We start from the raw sequence: 21,774 nt of genomic DNA, 5'->3' as shown, positions 1-21,774 counted from the left end.
CACCTAGCAATAGGAGTAAGGTATGCATTCTTGTTGTCCTCCCTTTCTTTTGGTAGAAGATGTTATGTTTGTTCAAGATAAATCCTCTTGGATTTAGATGTCTTTTGAGAAAAGATCTCTTCTCCTCCAAGGATCTCCTTTACACTTTTTGCAAGATATCTCTTTTTTGAAGGAACACAATGGACCACTGAGAGGGAGGTGAATTAGTGGTAATCAAAAACTTTAACTTCTAAATGATTTAGACTTTAATAACAGTAATCATAAAACTTATGAGAAAAGATATTAAACACATTTAAACACACACACATAAAGTGAAGCCCATAACACAAGATGTATGAGGAAAACCCAATGTGGGAAAAACCTTAGTGAGAATAGTTTTTGGAGTCTACTACTCCAATCCAGCATCACAAGTAAAAAATGGTTACAATGTTTAGGGTACCAACCCAAGGAAAACCAACCCTTAAAGTTTATGGGCACTAACCCCTATATTTATGGGCTCCAACCCAAAGGAGCATGAACCCCTAGCTATAATAACCCACTTAGAGACTTACAATAACCATATATTTAAAAACAAAGTATGCACCTTGTTACAAATGAGGTTTCATAACACCTTACTATTCTTCTCTTGAGATTGACTTGGCTCTTTTCTTCTCTCTAATCTTAGGCATTAATCTCTTCTTTCTGCTCTCTATCTATGCCTACTCTTATTATTTTCTCTTTGCTCTCTGTCTTCTTCTTATCTGTGTATCTATCCTTTGACCTCTTCTCAATTCAATCCTCTTTCTCTTCCTCTCACAGTGTATATAACACACTGTTTTAATTGCCTTGGCTCTGCACTCACTGGTTGTTGGTTTCTGCTCTTCACAATCGCATTATGTTATCTCTACCTATGCTTTTAGCTTCTACTTATCTCCTCTTCACTTTCTGGTCATTCTACATTCAATCTCTTTTGCAGTGTTATACATGCACTGGCATCATGTTATGTGCACCTGTGTACCTCTATTTTTGTAGAGCTTCTACACTTACACACTTTGCAACTTACTCAACATGTTAATCTATCACATAAACACACACTTATTCTTTTACTCGGTGGTAATCTTAATTCTTTGTAGATTTTTCCCTCCAAAAATCAATCTAGTTAATCATGGCTACATATTGATCAAATCTGATTTCTCTATCCTTAGTTGTCAGCAATAAATTTGTCTCTTTGTCTTCTAATGATTGTCTGTATTTGAATTGCTATTTTTTACAATCAATGTGCCTTTAACATTTGATATCCCTTCAAATGATCTTCCTGAAAAATCCTCTCGAGCAACACACCTGTCAACATTCACAAACCTCTTTCTTTGATTGGATCTTTAATTGCCTTGTTTGAATGCACAATCTATGTAGTCATCGACTTTCACTGTCTCTGTACATAGATTACTAAACTTAGAAATATATATCTGACTAAAGTGATTTGGTATTATTCCTTGATCCATATGAACAACCTGCAATGCAGTCACCATCAATGCATTCTCCATCCTCTATCGACTTGCCTTGAAAATATGGACAACTACCTCCATCATTGCTGACTTCTATGTATCCAATTTCTTCTTCAACCACTAGAAAGCCACATGACATCACATTCAAAATCCCAATCAGATTCATCACATGAGTCTCCACGTGGAGTTGCATTATCAAAGTATTTGGTTATCAGGCATTTAAAGCATTTTGGAACACAAAGCAATGTGTTTGTTCTTTCTTGTAAGGAGCGATCGCCTGATAAGTCACAAGGCTTAAGAACATTGGTGGGGTCAATTATTTTATGATTCTTCTCTTTCCATTTCCTCATACAACTATTTCATTTTTCCATCATGCCATGTTAACAACAACATCTTTGGATGTAACATTTGATAGATTTTCCCTCTTGCATGATGTCTACGACTCCCGCAATTCCCGTCCAGGCTTTTTCAAACTACCCTCACTCCCCTATCAATGCGGATGGTGCTTCTGCTAGGGTTGTCACTGTTGTGGGTAGCAATAGGGGTTGCTCTACGCCCTCTACCATTGCCTCCCCTCTCCTTTCTATTGAACGTTTTGTGCGTGATGCTCCCCTGGTGGTGGGTTGTGTTGGTTCCCACACAGTTGGTGTCCCGGATCCGGTTTTGGATTTGGATGCCCTTGTTGTTGCTATTGATGCTTAGGTTAATAGAGACTCTCCTCTTACTAGTGCTCTTAGCGACCCTCCTATGGCTGCTAATGATCTACCCAGACCTTCTTTTGTTGGGAACCATAGCTTTACTTGTGTGGCCAGATCTGTTGCCCATCCTTCCAAGAGGGTTCATCCTCTCCCTTGTGCCAAGACTTCTCCTGTTGTGGTCTATGGCTAGGAGGTTATGGAGAATATTGATTTCTACCAATGCAGTTCTTTGATCTATAGATTTGTTGGGTTTTGGCCTTCCCTTCCAAACCTTCATCATTGGGTGAGTGATTCTTGGAAGCCTTTAGTTGCTTATGGCAATGAGCTTTTCCTATGTGCTAAAGGTTTTTTCATTGCTTCTTTCACCTCTACTGTTGACCATGATTTGGTTCTGGGAAATTTGTGGTCTTGGGGGGATCACTCTCTCTCTATTAAACCTTGGTCTTCTTCCTTCAACCCCCTTATTGAATCTCTATCTATTCATCTGGTTTGGGTTCGCCTCCCCAATCTCCCCCTCCATTTCTGGGAGCCTTCTTGCTTTGTGGCCATCGGTAACTCCATTGAAAGTTTCCTAAAGGTTGATGATGCCATGACCTCCATAGGTCACTCTACCATTGCTCTCCTATTGATTGATATTGACATATCTCTAACCCTCCCCAGGGATGTGGTGCTTATCGTTGGGGATAAGCCATGGGCTCAACCATTGGATTATGAGGGCCTCCCCTTTCACTGTCGAAGGTGCTTCTCAATGGGACACTTAGCTTTAGATTGCTCTCTCTCTCACTGCAGAGGTGCTGCTACTTGATGGAAGGACGCTGCTGAAGATCACTTGACAATTAATGCTTCTAACTCTGTCTTAGTTGAATCCTCTCGAGATGAGGTGCCCCTTACTACTGATGATGCCTTTGCTGAGGTTACTACTATTGTAGACTCTTCCATCCCCTTGGTTCCTACATTCGTTGCTCCTAATCCTCAACTTTTCTCTTCTCCTGGCAATTATGTTCTTCCTCAGCAGCAGTCTACTATGTTTCTGCAGCATCAGTCTTCTAGTGTATTGTTGCAACAGTCTGGGAGTGTCTCTGCGGGGTCTCCCCCACCTGATTTGTCTTTGAATATTCTTAATGATAGTGTTTCCTGGATGGTTGTTTATCATAGGTGGAAAGGCAAATCTACCCCCCTTCCCCAGCCCCCCCTTTGTCAAGGTGTGGATTCTCCCCACTCTTGAGTTGGGATGGTTTGTTGATGGTTTGACAAGTGGGTTTTTTTTCCCTGTCTAACTTTGTTTGTTTGGGGTTTACACCCTTGCTTAGTCTGTTTATTTCAATTAGTTGTTTAGCTTTGTAAAGGTTCAATGCCCATTTTATCACTGCTTTATTTATCAAAAACATCCTCCATGTATCCTATGTCTCCTTCGTTATGTCAATCGAACATGCCACGTCAACAGCTATTCCAACCTTTCCATTTGGTTGCCCTTAGATATCATCCACATGTGCCACTCCTTACTACGTTCTTTTGTCTCCCCGCATGAACATTTCTCTTTGGTTATCTTTTATGCTCCTAATACATGCCACATTCAACTGTTGTGGTAGCACATGACTTTACACCCATTTTCTTCTTCTTCTTATTATATTCCCTTTTGTCCCTCCATGTTGTCACTTTATCGTTCGGCCTCACTTTTATGCTCCCTATACATGCTACAACATTAGCATGCTCTCTATCATTGGGTCAACCAAAAAAATGACTACATGGATGTCCTGCATGTCGGCATACAAACTTAATTCAAATGCTATACAAGCTGATAGTACAATTCAGGTGGGGACCACACCATTTCTTCCTCACCTCACAAGTCTGCTTCTATCTAAAGATTGGGCTATTCAAGATATTCAAAAGATAGTAACAACAAAAAAAAGTGAGCACGACTTCTTGTGATGAGCGATAGTGTGATAAAAGACTAAAAAGACATAGCAACCAAGGTGGCTCCCACTATCGGGGATCAAAGGTTGGTCTAAACTTGGCATGAAAAAATATAAACCACTTCTTCTTTTTCATTTGGATGCCATAGGCTGATAATCTAAAGCTCGGACAAGGTGGGCCCCCTATTGGGGATTGGATATTGTCCTGAAGTCAGAAGTAAGAGCAAAGAGAATTAACTTTTCAAGTCAGAGGTGATCACCCAACAATACACAGTGCGACAAAGCAGGGTCCATATCAGAGGTTAGAGGATCGGACAGAGCACTAACTTGCAAACTTAGCGAACAACTTCCACTCTTCAAGTTTGAAGCAATACTCTGATAAAATTATTTTACAACGAGATAGCAGGAGACTTCACTCTACATTGTTTTATTTACCCTACACATTTCTTTTCTTCCATTCTACATGTTGCGGGATGGCAGAGTGCAACATATGCTTTGTTTATTTTGCCCCGCGCAGTCACTTCTTTCCAGATTTCCATTATGCGGGATAGCGATGCATATGGGGGTATTTCACGTAGTCATAACACAAGTCACACTGAACAAAGGGTTTTTGTAAAGTAAAAAATGATGCCCAGAGGAGGAAGTGGTCTTGTCGATATATGAGGTTAAACTGAATGCACTGTGTCGCCTAGACTATTTTTTTGTCATACTGAATTCTACAAAAAGAAGGATTTTTGACATTTTTCAATTTTGCAACTTGCACACATCATTGGTGATGGATCAAACACACTATGGGATATGTGTAGAGCATGAAACCACCTTGTGTACACCTTTTCAACACATGAAATAACTAATTTTGTGCCTACTAATTCCTCTGCAACCTGCAATGTTTGTGTACCATAACACAATGTGTTATGCACGACTACATAACCTGCATGTTATGCATTTCACTTATTTGCAACTATTCTCTTATTGAGATCTATGAGAATCTAATGCCAACAATCTCCCCCTTTGGCATTGATGTCACCCATGATGCTAATCTTCTCCCCCTTTGAGAACAATGGCAAAGGTTTTGGCTACTTGTAAGAACCCATTTGAGATATGCAAGGAAATGAACAAGCATGAATAGAAATTAACAAAACTTCCTATATGAAAATAGTATACTCCTCCTTATATGTACATCCCTTGCAGAAACCTTTTCAATCTGGATGTAGCCTCTTATGAATCAGCCTATGAAGAACCTATATCAACTTAAGTTTCACCTCAAAGATTAAACCTACAAACTCATTAGTTAATCATGCAAACATAACTCAAGCTTCAACTAATAAAACAACATGAAATGGAAAAGAAAATAAAAGATTATACCTTCATGATTTATGTCTCATTGTGTCCTAACCCCCTTGTTCTTGGTTGTAGATGATTTTGCTCTTCGACAAGCATTGGTAGCTTCCAAGATGGCAAGTGTGGAATGGACTGGTAGTTGATATGATATGCAAAGACAAACTATGTTAATGATTTATGCTAAATTTCTCAAAAACAACTCTAAAAATGCTAAACAAATGAACACATGTATGCAAACATAAAGACTCCTAATTGACTATAAGATTAGCTATTAGTTTAAAAAATGGCTTAGCAAACCTCTATTTATAGATTTTTGAGTGTATAAGCTTAGGTGGCAGAGATCAATGGTCATGATTAAATATTGCAATTTGGATGGCTATGAGCATGAGGTTGAGATGTGAGAGATAAAGGTGGAAGATGTTCCTCCTACACCTATAGGATAGAGGAAAAGGTGGAAAGAAAAGACAAGTGTGAGAAGGCTCACCTTGACTAAGGATGAAGACTGAGAGAATCTGGGATATTTGGAGAAGATTTAGTGATAAGAGGACAAGTGGACTCAACTCCCTCCAAATATGTAGGAAGGTTGGAGAGAGTATGGGGAAGTTGAGAAATGTGTGTACATACACATTATTTGAAGAATAATTTGAAAGTCTTAAGATAATGATGCATATTAATATTAAAAATATTAATATCTTTAGCCACATGATTGATGAGCTGGAAAAGAAGAAGATGATGTGGAGATGAGGGTGAGTGGGAAAAGGAATATTAAATAATTAAGAAATTATTTAATTGATGAGACTATAGGATAGTGGATAGAAGTTAATTAAATATAAGATATTTAATTAATTGGGTTAGAAGAAAGGAATATAATGAATTAATTAATTAAAATGTTTCAATTAATAGAAGAATATGAAATGAATTAAATAAATCAATCTTTTAAAATTAACTATTTAATAGAAGGATCAATAATCCATGAAGCGGCAAGGGGAGCAGCGAGTGGTAAATTCAAATTTCAAACCTAGGAATGGCGGATTTCTTGGGGATGATAGTCTTTCTATGGGTGGAGCTGGTAATCAGGCTGGTTTCCATGTCTCTCAGGGTACTGAAGGGGACAAGGAGACAGCCAAATTGGTGGAAGACAAAGATTCCAAAAATGGGGACCCACATGATAGAGGTAAGAAAAAAAATTGGTCATTGCTTTTTGGAGTGAGGCCACTTGTGAAATCTGGACTTCTGGAAGTTAAAAATATATCTGTGATAACTCAATGATGAACCACTAGTACCAAAATGGTACTGAGAGGGGGGGGTGAATCAGTACAAACACAAATATAGTCCAAGACCGGTTTGACAGCAAACACTCCAAATGACTGATAAACAGAGATACCGGCAAAACAAAGTGCGAACGGTAACATCTAGTATAGCTCAATTAGTCATGAACCGGTCACTCAATAAGCTTTTCTCTTAGCTCAATACCATATTATCATAATATTCATGTGCATGAAGTAGTAGACTTAACCATCAAATCTTCACAATAGTGAGTTCAATATGTTTTATAGACAGGCATAAAACATAGAACCTTCATGTACATAACAGATGAAAATGAGCATCACAAGACAAGAGTATTACACATGACACACATATTTTTCATGTGGAAACCCAACTAGTAAAAACCATGGCGGGGATGAATACCCACAAGCTACTTTTTGAACTCTTTGGAAGTCCGCTCTGTTAGGAGCCTTGTCCGGTTAAGAACATTACAATAGGTTCTGGTAGGAACCGATCCTGTTAAGGATCACCCAGTTAAGGGATACTCGGTTAAGGGATACCTGGTTAAGGGTTAAACTCGGTAGGGTCACCTTGTTAGAGGATTTTAAGAACTCAATAGCTGAAAGGATCTCCTAAGCTTCTCTAGCTTCTCTGAACTCATTAGACTCGAGTTACCCGGTTAAGGGATTTGAAACAAGCCGGTTAAGGCCACCCAATTTAAGGGATTTTGAATCAAGCCAGTTAAGGCTACCCTGTTAGGGGATTTTACAACTGATGAAGTGGTTAGAGATCAACAGACATTACAATGATATGTTAACAACACTCAATGCTAATGCAGATCCGTTTAGGCTCCACTTTTCCTTCTGCACATTCACTTTGCAGGTATCTCTTCTCTCCTTTGGTCTGGCAAGAATCACGTATCGCTTTCCTTGGATACACACTCACAACTTTTGCCAACAACTTCAGATAGAAACCTAACATCGACCTTATAGGGAACATACAGGTCGGTAGCAAAAACCCTAAACCCTAAATCTGTTAGGTTGAGCAACTCAAATGGTTCGATCCTGAACATCGAATCATACTACATTAAATGCACTAGTCTTGAGTTGATCTCAAGACATTCTCCATCATCCAATATCCACCATTTTCATGGTGGCTAATAACCCATCACGCATTATCACCATTTGACAGACTTTGCACATTCCTGAGGTAGATAGGAATAGTCATCTTGATGCAAGATCCTTCACGCCCACAGAGCTTACATGGCAACACGATCTATCCTCCATCATACTGCTAACACATCACACAAAGATCATCGATTGAGTCACACAAGCTTGAGGTACTCCAACTGGAAACCTCGAAGTGGAAGCTGCCTACCAACTAGTAGTCATGCAGTGCTTCCATGTGCCGGTTCCCATAACTACATGTCAGTTTACCTTGAACAAGTGTGCCGCTTCACTTTGGCATATACTGGTTTACACATATGCCGGTACCTCTTTCTTCACTTATCACATGTGCTGGTTCACACTATGTCTCATATTGACATCAATGACAAGATACAGTATCATTATGTCTTCATTCCGGTTCACATAAGGCTCATGCCGGTTCACATAATGCCAACAATCTCCCCCTTTGGCATTGATGGCAATATACAAAAGATATCTTCTCCCCGTTTGTTGTAGATATCTTTTCGCTTCACTCCTTCTCCCCCTTTGACAACAATGCCAAAGTGGAGGTACAATCATCACTATTTCATCATGCTACTCCCCCTGAGGAGTAGCATCCATAAAGACACCAATCAACCAAAGATTTGTCTTTCCAGTACCTAACTAATGTGGAACAATCACTTTTAGTTCACCTCCTGAAGGGGCAATACCCCTAATTCACCTCTCAAATGCACAAATGTTGTCTTTGGGAGAGGCTTGGTAAATATGTTTGCTAATTGCTCCTTACTGGACACATGCTCCAGTGTAATCTCTTTATTCTGAACCTTTTCCCTCAAGAAATGATACTTAAGCTCAAAATGCTTGGTTCTAGAATGTAAAACAAGATTCTTTGATATATTGATGGCACTTGTGTTATCACAAAATATACTTACCAGTTCAAAATATAGGGATCTTTAAGCCTTCTAGTACATGCTTCATCCAGGTTGTCTGAGGGCAGTTCATGAAAGCTGCAACATACTCTGCTTCCGCTATAGACTATGAGATGCAACTCTATTTTTTACTCATCCATGAGACCAGTCTACCACCGAGAAAGAATGCACCACGGATTGTGCTCTTCTAGTCATCCACATTACCAGCCCAATCAGCATCTATGAATACTTTCAGATTGAAATTATTGCTGTATGGGTACCACAATCCATAGTCAACTGTTCCCTTCAGATACCTAAGAATCTACTTGACTGCACTTAAGTGAGATTCTCTTGGACTCTTCTGGAACCTTGTAGTGATGCCAACTACATGTGCAATATCCGGTCTTCTCTGCACTGCATAATGCAACTTACCAATCATTGATCGGTATTCCTTCTCATCAACCAGTGTGGAATCATCCTTCTTTGTCAATTTGCAACCGGTCACCATCGATGTACCAACCGGTTTTCTATCTTCCATGCCAAAAGTCTTCAACACTTCTTTGACATATTTGGACTGAGTGATGAAGATTCCATCTTTCATCTGTTGGATCTGTAGTCCAATGAAGAACTTAATCTCCCCTATGAGTGACATCTCAAACTCTTTCTTCATCTCATCAGCAAACTCATGACTCATCTTGTCATCTCCACCAAAGATGATGTCATCAACAAAAACTTCACAGATCAGAATATGATCTTCTTCAGACTTCAAGTAGATATTGCTATCTTCACTTGTTCTCTCAAATCCAATCTTCACAAGATGGGAATGTAGGCACTCATACCATGCCCTAGGTGCTTGCTTTAGACCATATAATGCTTTATGTAGCCTACATACCATGTCACTGTCTTTAGATAGGGTAAACCCATCTAGTTGCTCAATATATACCTCCTCTTCAAGTACACCATTTAGGAATGCAGATTTTACATCCATTTGATATACCTTGAACCTCTTAAAAGCTGCATATGCAAGAAGCATATGAACTCCTTCCAATCTGGCTACAAGAGCAAAGGTTTCCCCATAGTCTTCACCTTCTTCTTGGGCATATCCTTTGCATACCAGTCTGGCTTTATTCCTAATCACTATGCCATCCTCATTCAACTTATTTATGAACACCCATTTGGTGCCAATGACATTTTTATGCTCTGGTCTGGGTACCAAGGACCGTGTACCATTTTTCTCTATCTGGTCAAGTTCTTCTTCCATTGCCTTGATCCAGTCTTCATCTTTATGAGCCTCTTTGAATGACATAGGCTCAAATTCAGAGATCATGCATAAGTTTTCTCTGATATTTCTTCTAGTAAAGATTCTTGCATCCTTATCACCTATGATCTGCTTGGGATCATGATTCAACTTGACATACCAAGGAATGCTCTTAATTGGTTCTTCTTGCTTTTCTTCTTCATCCTCATCTTCATCGGTATCAGCATTCACCGGTTCAGGAACACTGTTACTGGTACTAGGTTGAGTAACAACCGGTTCCCAGAAGGATGCAACCGATTCATTTACAACTTGCTCACTATCGGTTTCCTTAGTCTTCTCAAAGGATTCATCAACTTTTACATTGATGCTTTCCATAATTCTCTGAGTCCTATTGTTGTAGCACTTGTAAGCTTTACTCTTGGTGGAATATCCTAGAAAAATTCCCTCATCACATTTAGCTTCAAATTTACCCTGATGTTCACTCCTCTTGATGTAACATTTGCTACCAAATACCTTAAAGTAGTTAACCACAGGTCTTTTACCGGTCCAATACTCATAAAGAGTTTTGTCCTTACCCTTTTTGATGAGTACCCAATTCATAGTGTAGACTGCAGTGCTCATCGCTTCTCTCCAGAAGGTGTGAGCAACCTTTCCTTGGATCAACATGGTTCTAGCTGCTTCAACCATAGTCTAGTTATTCCTCTTTGCTAGGCCATTCTGTTGTGGAGTCCTAGGGGCAGACAACTATCTCTTGATGCCAAATTCTTCACAATACTTGTTGAATTCACTGGAAGTGAATTCCCCTCCTTGATCAGTTCTGAGACATTTGATCCTTTTACTACTTTCCTTCTCCACTAATGCTCTGAATGCTTTGAATTTCCCAAAAGCTTCAAACTTGTCTTTCAAGAATGTGACCCACATCATTCTTGAGCAGTCATCAGTGAGAATCATGAAGTACCTATCACCCTGCACACTTCTAGTTTTCATAGGATGACATAGATCAGTATGCACAAGATCAAGCAAGTCGTCAACAGTGAAAGATTTACCTTTAAAGGTTGAGGAAGACATTTTCCCCAATTGACATTCTCTACACAAGGTATTATCCAGTTTTCTCAGCACCGACAACCCTCTAACTGCCTTGATCATACTAGCCTTCACAATGTTATCAAAGTTCACATGGCAGAACCTCCTATGCCATATCCAGCTATCATCAAGCTTAGCCATAAGACATGTACTTATATTTGCATTTAGATGAAATAGGTTACCTGTAGTCTGCATGTCGGTGGCTACCAATTTACCATCTTTACCTTTGATTCTGCAAACTCCATTCTTGAATTGCAGAGTGAGACCACTGTCATTTAGCTGGGCAACACTTAGAAGGTTGTGTCTGAGACCATCAACCCAGTACACATTGTCAGCACTACTCTTTCCATTCAAAGAGATGGACCCTCTGCCTTTGACCATGCAAGGTGCATCATTGCCAAAGCGAAGCACACCACCATCATACTCCTCCAAGGATAGAAACTTGCTCCAGTCACTAGTCATATGGTGAGAACAACCACTGTCAATGATTCATTCATTTGAATTTTCAAACCGGGAGACAAGAGCCTTCTTGTCTGCCACATGTTCCTTTATAACAACAAACACAATGTCTTCATTCTCTTCATCTTCTGATTCCTCATCTATCACACCTTCATCAATTGCCACAAAACAATTTCTCCGGTTTCCTCCTTTGAATTTCTTGAACCTTTCCGGTTTGTCCTTGTTGTCACTATTAGGACAGTTCATAGCAATATGTCCTATCTGGTTACAGGAGAAACATTTCAAAGGAATCTTACCTTTGTATTTACCAATCCCTTTTGGAAATCTCCTGGCTAGAAGAGCTTCAAATTCCATCAGAAACTCTTCATCCTTCATTTCTCTATTCTGACTAGGTTCCCCACTAGTGCTAGCCTCTTTTCCTTTTCTGGATGGTATAGCAGAAGCTTTAAAAGCTGATTCTGACTTTTGAACACTACCATCAAAACTATTCAGCTCATAGGCTGTCAACTTGGCTATGATGGAGTCCAAGGATGCCTTAGACTTGTCTATTGATCTCAGCTCCTGAAAAGCAGCAACCCTTATTGCATAGAATGGCAACAGGGATCTCAGGACTTTACTGACCATAGTGGAATCTTCTATTTTGCCACCTGCACTCTTTATTTCTCCAACAACTATTTTGATTCTTATTCCATACTGCTGAATGGTCTCTCCTTCGACCATCTGCATGTCTTCAAACTTTCATCTCAAGCTCTCTTCCTTAGCCTATTTTACATGCTTATCACCACCATAGATATTTTCAAGAGCATCCCATACTTCTTTGGGATTTGCCTTGTTGTGAACATCAATAAACTCAATGTCAGATAGACTACTGATGAGGGCTTCCATGACTTGCCCATTTTCTTGTATCTCTCTCTTTTGGTCGTCGGTGAGAGTACCGATAGGAACAACATATACATTTTCAACATAACTCCAGTGTTGAACACCCATGCTTTTAATGAATATCTTCATCCTATCTTTCCATATACCAAAGTTTTCCCTATTGAACTTTGGACCTTCCCTCTTCATCATTCGGCTAGGATCTTTTCCTCAAGCGGTTAAGCTTATGACATAGAGGACCTGGAATGCTCTGATACCAATTGATAACTCAATGATGAACCACTAGTACCAAAATGGTACTAAGAGGGGGGGGGGTGAATCAGTATAAACACAAATACAATCCAAGACTGGTTTGACAGAAAACATTCCAAATGATTGATAAACAGAGATACCGGTAAAATAGAGTGCGACCGGTAACATCTAGTAAGTCGTGAACCGGTCACTCAATAAGCTTTTCTCTTAGCTCAATACCACATTATCATAATATTCATGTGCATGAACTAGTAGACTAAACCATCAAATCTTCACAATAGTGAGTTCAATATGTTTTATAGACAGACATAAAACATAGAACCTTCATGTGCATAACAGATGAAAATGAGAATCACAAGACAAGAGTATTACACATGACACACATATTTTTCACGTGGAAACCCAACTAGGAAAAACCACGGTGGGGATGAATACCCACAAGCTGCTTTTTGAACTCTTTGGAAGTCCGCTCTATTAGGAGCCTTGTCCGATTAAGAACATTACAATAGGTTCTGGTAGGAACCAATCCTGTTAAGGATCACCTGGTTAAGGGATACCCGGTTAAGGGTTAAACTCGGTAGGGTCGCCTTATTAAAGGATTTTAAGAACTCAATAGCTGAAAGGATCTCCTAAGCTTCTCTAGCTTCTTAGAACTCATTAGCCTCAAGTTACCCGGTTAAGGGATTTGAAACAAGCCGGTCAAGGCCACCCGATTTAAGGGATTTTGATTCAAGCCAGTTAAGACTACCCTATTAGGGGATTTTACAACTGTTGAAGTGGTTAGAGATCAACAGGCATTACAATGATCTGTTAATAGCACTCAATGCTAATGCAGATCCGTTTAGGCTCCTCTTTTCCTTCTGCACATTCACTTTGCAGGTATCTCTTCTCTCCTTTGGTCTAGCAAGAATCACGTATCGCTTTCCTTGGATACACACTCACAACTTTTGCCAACAACTTCAGATAGAAACCTAACATCAACCTTATAGGGAACGTATAGGTCGGTAGCAAAAACCCTAAACCCTAAACCTATTAGGTTGAGCAACTCAAATGGTTCGATTCTGACCGTTGAATCATACTGCATTAAATGCACCAATCTTGAGTCGATCTCAAGACATTGTCCATCTTCCATTATCAACCATTTTCATGGCGGCTGATAACACATCATGCATTATCACCATTTGACAGACTTCACATATTCCCAAGGTAGATAGGAATAGTCATCTTCATGCAAGATCCTTCACGCCTATAGAGCTTACGTGGCAACACGATCTATCCTTCATCATACTGCTAACACATCACACAAAGATCACCGATTGAGTCACATAGACTTGAGGTACTCCAATCGGAAACCCCGAAGTGGAAGCTGCCTACCAACTGGTAGTCATATAGTGCTTCAATGTGTCGGTTCCCATAACTACATGCCAGTTTAACTTGAACAAGTGTGCCGCTTCACTTTGGCATATACCGGTTTACACATATGCCGGTACCTCTTTCTTCACTTATCACATGTGTCGGTTCACACTATGTCTCATATTGACATCAATGACAACATACAATATCATTATGTCTTCATGTCGGTTCACATAATGCCAACAATCTGATCCCACGACAGGGGTTGTTACTATTTTTGTTCTAGATAAGCTAGTTGATCTCACTATGTCTGGATTAGCTATGACCTTAGTTTGAAGGTTTGCTGGTTTTAGGCCTAACATTGATGTTGTTAGGAATTTTATAAGGAGGAAATGGGTTCTCAAAGATCAAGTGGATGTGGCAGCTTTGCCTAGGGTTTTTTTTACCTTTGCTTTTAATAACGAAGAAGAGATGAATAAAGATCTATGTGAAGGACCATGGATGTTCAATAAGTCAACCTCGGATTTATAGAAATGGGTTCCAAACCTTTCTCTTGACGAGTCCTTTTTTGTGTTGGCACCTATGTGGATGTGTCTCCCTGGCCTTCCACTGGAGTTCTGGAATGAGGAAGTCTTTAAGGGGATAATGAGTTCATTTGGAGAACTTCTCTCGATCGACCCAATGACTGCAGCAAAATCAAGGTTAGTTTTTGCCTATATCTATGTTAATGTTAATCAAATGATGATATGCCTCAATCTATTGAGATTATATCTAATTTGGGGAAATGGACCCAAGTGATTGACTATGAATCTCTCTCATTTTCTTGTTTTAATTGTAAAAAGTCAGGTCATTGGGCAAAATCTTGCCCGCTCAAGAAGAGTAAGAGTGGTAAGAGTGACAGTAGTTCAAAGTAGAAATGGCAAATGAAAGGTAAGAGAGAAGACCCATCAGCAAAGTGTGTTCCTGATAAGGAAGTTATTGAGTTGGAAAATGAGGAAAAGAAGGATATGAATAGTATTAATGAAAAATTTGTTTGTGCCTGCTCTAACAATCAAATAGAAAGTATCAAAGAGAAAGAGCAAAGGATAGATGTAAATGCTCAAAAATCTGACTCAGAGGACTAGAAGGGAGGGCCTATCATTCAGGATAAAGTTGATGAAAGTTCCAATGATGATGCATTTGCCTCATCTAATACAAAAGAAAATGGGGGATACTTTAATGATGTGCAAGACTATAACATTTTAGATTTTGAGCCTTTTTTGTTATTAACCAATGGAAGCCCTAAGTCGTCTGAATGCAAAACCCCATCTAATAGTTTGGAAATGGTGGCTCTAGAGGGAAATCTTAGGATTCTCAGTACTAAAGAAGGCAAATCGAATAATGGAGAACCCAATGGAGGTATCTCAACTAGAAGCAAGAATAAGAAAATGGCAAATGTTGTAAGCCACAACAAAAAGCAGGGGAGATCTTCTCTAAAAAATCAAAGGGAATAGGAAAGTTGGAAGAACTGTGCTGATGGAACACAGAGCTCCATTGAGTCAGACATATCTCCGGTTAAAGTATGAAGATAATTTCATGGAATATAAGAGGGGTGAATGCCCCCAATAAGCAGGATGTGTTACGTAATATTATAAGAGATCATAAACCAGATGTTGTCCTTATTCAGGAAACTAAGATGTGTAAGGATAAAGTGGAAAGGATTAGAATATTCAAAAATAATGGAGTTATTGGAACCAGTTCAGAGGGTGCCTCTGGAGGAACAATGATTTTTTGGAACCAAAATACTATTATAGGTAAGGAAATCATTTTAGAAGTTAGTAGGACCTCAATTCTACTTGAGCATATTAAGGATAACTTTGTTTGGGTTATCACTAATGTCTATGCGCCTAACTCTAAAGCTGGGAGATCTAAATATTGGAGGAGCCTTGTTGAAGACATACTAACTTTTGATGATAAAAGCTGGATAATAATGGGAGATTTCAATACACCTCTTAAAGAGGATGAAAAATTGGGAGGCCTTCCTTTGCAGCTAGAGGGAAGACAAGATCTCATGTATTTTATTAACAATCAAGTTCTTACGGATGTGGATCTCCAAGGGATTAATTATACCAGGACCAATCACAGAACTGTATCTGATCTTATTCAAGTAAGGTTGGATAGATCCCTGATTTCTCCTAAGTGGCTGTCTAAGTATAGTTTCTCTTTGGTGTCAATTATCAAGATTGGATCTGATCATTACCCTATTTCTTTTCGAGCTAATTATTTTTCTATTAAGAGAAATTTCCCTTTTAGATCTGAAAAAGTGTGGTTATCCCACTTGTCTCTAGAAGTTTGTGTTGTTGATTGGTGGAGTTCTCAGGTTGAGGGAATGACTTTATTCAGAATTGCCAAAAAGCTCAACATAATAAAGGCCAAAATCAAAATATGGAACAAAGAGATATTTGGTGATATCTTCAAAAGAAAAGGCCAAATTAAGACTAAAATTAAGGAAGTCCAAGATAACATCCAAGAGCAATGGATTTCAGAGGACTTGAGATCTGTTGAAATGGGTTGTTGTCTAAATACCACACAATTATCTCTAATGAAGAGACTTTTTGGAGACAAAGATCAAGAGCCTTGTATTTCAAGGAAGGTGATAAAAACACCTAGTTTTTCCACTTGACAACTCTAAAGCATAGGGTGGTTAACAGGATTTCCAGGTTATCTTGTAATAGGGGGATTTTATCGGATGAAAATGACATAAGAAAGGAAGCTTTGGATTTTTTGAGAAATCTCTTAGGAGAGGTGGATGATCTTGCAGACACTTAAAAATAATTACTTTTAATTATTTTTAATTCCTCACATAATTAATTAATTAATTATGTTAATTCAAACTCTCCTCAATATTAATTAAATATAGTTAATATTGCCACTATAGTATGTGATTGATTTATTTAATAAATCAATCCCTCTCTTTATTCTTCTAAAAAATTAAATCCTCACAAGTCTTCCTCTTGGCTAATTAATTTCAATTAATTAGTTAACCTACATGATTCCTACAAATCATCTTTTTAACTCATCATTAACCTAATAAATTCTTCTAGAAACTCCCTTAACTCACTTAACCTTATTCTTCTAATTTTTAATTCCCTCCACTCCTTCTCTCTCCTAATAAAATCCTCCTACAACTCCTAATCCCAACTAACATTTCCTCTAATCCCCTCCTATTGAGTTGCTAGTGGCTAATCATCATGATTAGCCACAAAGTCAACCCCTTGTCCCTTCCATCCAACCACCAGCTTTTAATGCTCTTTTCCTAGAAGAATGTGAGATTTTCAAAATCTCACAATCCTCTAGGCATCTCCTCTCCCAAAGAATTTTTCATTCCTTCTTATTCCTATAATCCCCATGATTATCCCTTTACGATAATTTTAAATTCCTCCTCCCCATTCTTCAAAGAATGTCACATCCCTTGCTCCTCTCAAGACACATTGGGAAGCCTTCCCAATGCACCTTTCTCTTCTCAAGGTACCTTGGGAAATCTTCCCAATGCACCTTGAGGAGTGTGGAGACAAGAAATACCTTTAAGACATATCTCTTGGTCTCCACACCCGCTCTTGGACCTTGTGTGACCTCACAAGCAATCCTAGCCCTTCATCTTGAATCCATCTCAGTTGTCCATTCTTCCTCTCCTCTTATACATTGAGGACTCCATCCCTTCATTTTTCATCTCCAAGTTTAGTAATCTTATGATGTCCTTTTGGGCCCAGGAAATCATCTTGGCAACCTTATCATGTCCAAATAATATCTCATCCACACTTGATCATCTCATCCTTATCATCTTCCAAATCCATTCCATTTGTGCACAACATTAGAGAGCCATCCACATCAAGAAAGCAAGAGGAGCACATCAAGTGGAGCATCACTAAGGGGTGCCTTCACTTCATCAAGCTCAATATGAGGGAGAGGTATAAGGTTTTGTGAGGTATATGCATCTTATTCATGTTTTCATGTGTTTTGGAGTTATGTCTTTGATTTTATATGATTATATGTTTGACATGCATGTTTTCTAACTAAATCCAGTTCACTAGTCTTTTCCCCTCTTCATTCTAGCATTCCCGGTGGGACCCACGTCCCTAAGAACTAATTTTTTTATGAGTTTTTGTGAGTTGTGAGACATAGGTTTCGAAATAGCGTGATCGCAGGAAAAAAAAGTTCAAAAAAAAAAATTGGGCATCTCTGTATTTCAACGTGAGTGCCTTGGCGTCAGCGTGACCGCTCTGCACATTCTCCCATCTCCTCCTCATTCTTCTTCTTCTATCTATCTTCTATTTCTTTTTTGTTTCTGTTTCAACACAACAGCTCTGCGATTAGCGCGAGCATTTTTGTGAAAATTTGAATTTCTGTTATCTGCTCTTTTTAACTCTATTTTTTTCTGCTCTGTTTAATTCTATTTTTATCTGCTCTATTTAATTATGTTTATCTTCTCTCTTTAATTCTATTTTTTCTGCTCTGTTTAATTCTATTTTTATCTGCTCTATTTAATTCTGTTAATTTTGTTTTATTCTATTTTTTTGCCATATCTGCTTTATCTTGACTCCATTTTCCTCCAAACTTCCCTAGATCCTCCGCATTGCCATTTTGCACATTTCCTTCCTAGGGGACCTTATCCCAAAATCCACTTTTTGAAGCCCAAAATCCCACATTCCTCTATTTTTAGGGTTTACCATAACTCCTTCCACTTTTACCCAATCACCTCCAAATTTTTCCACATTGTCTATCTCCAACTTTTGCTTCTTTGTCCCTCTGACAAATTTTTCTATTCCTTCACCTCTCCTCCAAAATCCCCATTTTATGTTTGCCTGTCCCTTGGAAAGTGGCAAAAACCTAGTCAAACCCCATTTACCCATCAAAGCTTCCTCCACATCCACATTTGTCATTAGTAAAAAAGTTTTTATTCATGTTTTTCTACTTATTCCCAAAAATTCAAAAAAAAAAAAAATATTTTTGTCATTTACAGGACGCTTATTGAAGACTCCATTTTTCAAACTACTGATCAAGTTGTTTTGCAGGTTGCCTAAGAAATCCAACCAAACATTGTGCATTTATTTAAATTAGGCATCTAGATATTAATTAAAATGGAATGAACCATTCTCTTATGTGTCTTTAAGAAAAACATAAAGGTAGGAGAGTATGCTCTAGTCTAGCTAGACGATCAGAAATCTAGACCCTCCAACCTTTTCTTGTTTGATTGCATGTTTACCTCTAGTGGGCCTACCCTCCCAACTTTCTCTTTGAGAAGGTAAGAGGGGAATGACCCAAGTGAGTACACCCAGACCTGGGGTTCCCAAATCACTATAATAAATAGGTCATTGACTGCAAAAGGGTCAATGGTTGGGGCTATATGAGAGTTCACTCTCACATTGGGTTCTTAGTAGGATCCTAGAGATCTCAATCATGCTTGCGTGACTACTAAGTTCTTGGTGCTTCTTTGGGCTATAGGCCTCAATTGCGCTTGCACAACTTTGAAGGGTAGCTCCTAATGGGAAGACTTACTAAACACCTTGTTCATAGTGGCCAAAAACCTTCTAGTCATTGATGCAGGAGGTCGGACCTTCGAAGCTGCCCATATTTTTATAGCCCTTAGTAGAGACACAAAGTTCACCATGAGGATTTTTCATGGGAATTGATTCTTGGCTAAACCAAGAAGTGAGTGTCATGGAGGGGAGCCAGTGGGGTCAAGCATCTAAGTGTCTGCTCTAGGTAAGCGTAGCTGGGAAACCGATTGGGATCCAATGACTATTGTCCTTGCCAGCCTTAAGAATGTTGTATATGAGCATGAGTGCCTTTGAGATAATATGCATTTGATCATTGTGTTTTCTTTGTTTGATACATACTTGCCAAGAGAAGACTAAAAACACATCACTATCCCCAAACATTTTGCAAAAAACACTTGTCAAGACACAACCAATTGTCCAAGTCATTACCCACACAAAGTCTAAAATTGCGTCAAAACTCTATCTGTCCCATGTTTCATAAGCCCAAGAGAAAATCTAAGAGTCCATCCTCTCCATCAACATTCAAGATTGTCCTTTAAAACACCAACTATCGTCCAAATTAGGGTGGTTGTGTCCCTTCATATAACTTTCCATTCGAATCTATCCTCCATTGAGTCATGTTCATGCCAAGAACAACCTAGTCATCAAGTTTCTTCTAAGCCATCACTATCATACCTCCTCCATCAATCATCCTCAAATTTCCTAAGGACTTAGCACATTAAATCAATCTCCCACCGTTATCAAATCAATTATCAAAATTCAAATCTAATCATCCTCTAATCCAATTTAACCTCGCGCTAAGGTTACATGCCTTGTGAAATTCCATTTAGACCTCATCATTAATCAATTGGCTCTCATGCTTGAAGGGGAATTCTCTCCAAGTACCTTTTTCCTAATCCTTTTGAGTCGATCAAGACTCTTAACTCACGTCTTTACTTTTCTTAGGGTCATTAGTCAACCCTTAGTATAAGAGAGGCTTTTTAATCATCAATCCAAGGTCTAAATTCTATGCAACTTGGCCATCACCTTACTTGTGGTTGCATCCACCACCTAAAATCCCCATCCAAGGACTAAGGTGTCAAATACTAAACAAATCTGGGCTCTAATCCAAGAACCATACCAATCAACAAAATCCCTTGTCATAAAAGACACAATCCAAAATTCCACAAATATCCTGCTAAGTCCTTTAATCACAAATTTCCCCCTCCAAACTTTTCCAAGGTTATTCATGTATGGTCACAACTCGATCCCAAAAGAGAAAGATGGTTGAACAATAATATACAATGTTGGACATTAGTGCCCTATATGAAGATCCCATGCAAGATCCTACATAAAGTGGGCAACCTAGCAATCAAGATCAAAGCCAAAATCCTAACATGGTTAGCCAAGATGAACTCTCTCTGAAAGTGCAAACTTTCCTAGCGGATTCTTATAATCGAGAGATGATGGAAAAGTTTATTCAACACAATCCTACTACACTTCTGAAAACTCTCCTTGAGAGTGGAGCTCAACTTCTGCCTGAATTTAATAGATCCACTCTTGCCCAACAACCACAAGAAGACCTCGCTCCCACACAAAGTGTTGCACCTATTATTTAGACTCAATCAATTGCAGCCCCATCAATCATCCAAGCTCAATGAATGCCACCCATGGCACCTCCCACCATGGTCTCCATCCCACCTTCTTCCTCCTTACCATCTATACCACTATCACATCTGATCTCATCTATTCTCCAACACACTTCTATACCACCTCCTTCCATTCAACCACCTATTTCTATTCCACAAACTTCCCTTTCCGCCAACAATGTTGCAAGTTTTATCCGGGCTACACTCAATCCCGTCACAATAGTTTGCGGACCGTAACCAACTATCACACAAATCCCTGCGACATTGGTCTTCACATCCCACATTCTTGCCTCCTCATCATATCAATATATTGGTGGTGGTGCACCTTCTTTGGCTCATGCAATTCTTGGGGCAAATACAATTCATCATTATCAAAGTCCACAACAAGACCTCATCAAAGAAATTCAAGACATGAAAAATATCATCAAAGACATGCAAGAAAGGACTAATAAAAGAAAAATTTACTCGTTCGAAGAGTTTTGCCCTTGCCCTTACGACCCGTCTATATCAGTTGCACCCTACCCCCCAGGGTTTGAGATCCCCAAATTCACC

The sequence above is a fragment of the Cryptomeria japonica genome, chromosome 5 (genome assembly GCF_030272615.1).
Source record: "Cryptomeria japonica chromosome 5, Sugi_1.0, whole genome shotgun sequence".
Lineage (NCBI taxonomy): Eukaryota > Viridiplantae > Streptophyta > Pinopsida > Cupressales > Cupressaceae > Cryptomeria > Cryptomeria japonica.
This window is presented reverse-complemented; position numbering follows the sequence as displayed.